Below are 1,121 nucleotides of genomic sequence, written 5' to 3' on the forward strand. Positions count from 1 at the left end.
GAGAGGAGAGGAGAGGAGAGGAGAGGAGAGGAGAGGAGAGGAGAGGAAAGGAGAGGAAATGAACTTGTGAACTCCACTACCACTGCCAGCAACTACCACTACATCTTGTACCGCTGAAAGAACTAGCTAAGCAGATGGGAGAGGGCCTGGGTGTGTACTGAATGGACTGCTCTGGGTTGGTTTGGAGAGCAGCCCTTCCCCACAGCTTGACTGCAGTGGTGCCTGAGGCTCAGCAGAGCACAGTGAGGACCTTCATCACGTGCAACCTTGAGTGTCAACTTGATAATGGAGAATCACCTGGGATACCAAAGGACACCTCTGGATGTGTCTTGGAGGGTGCTTCCAAAAAGGATTAACTAAGCAAAAAGACCCATTCCATCATCTAGGAACCTGGATGTGCAGACATAACCTCTCTACATCCCAGCCTCCTTGAGGTGAGGTTCCCTGGTGGGTCATGTCTTCCTTGCCATTGACTTAATTGTAAGAACCACTTCTAATAAGACACTTCCACCTATTCTAGAAATGAGACCACACCACAGACAAGGAGCTAGATGTAAAGCAATAGACAAAGATTGCTACCCCTTGGAAGCTGCGATAAGAGTTAGCCCCAAGGTTAAACTATAAGCTGGTTCTATAAACAAGAGAACTTAGTGTAATTAATGTCTATAAACCCACCAACATCAGAGAGTAGCAACACATTCAATGTCAGAGAGTAGCAAACAACAGCTCTGGGTAATGGCCAACTCCGTCAAAGTCAATGTCTAGCAAGGCAAGTTAAAGGTGGACGGGGGAACAGGCAAACATGACCACCCTCCCACCTGAGTGAGTAGCCATAAACACCTGTGATCATCTGCCTCCCTGGTTGAGGTCAGGGGTGCACATATGAAGCATGTGGGCCCTCCCCTGGCTCAATTTGTAAGAGATTCAGAGAATCAACCAATCTTCCAGAAGCTACCTCAGTCCTGGCCAGCATCCCTAAGTCCTCTGAAGGCCCTCTGTGGAGCCTCCTCTAGAACAAGGCTTTGGAGCTCTGCTTTCTGCTGTGGGTATTTAATCGTTCTTCTTTTAAGATTTCTCTCTGTAACAGTAAAAGTCATCTTTAAAACTCACCCTCACCTTAC

Source organism: Psammomys obesus, unplaced genomic scaffold (assembly GCF_907164565.1).
Source record: "Psammomys obesus unplaced genomic scaffold, mPsaObe1.curated_primary_1811, whole genome shotgun sequence".
Taxonomy (NCBI): domain Eukaryota; kingdom Metazoa; phylum Chordata; class Mammalia; order Rodentia; family Muridae; genus Psammomys; species Psammomys obesus.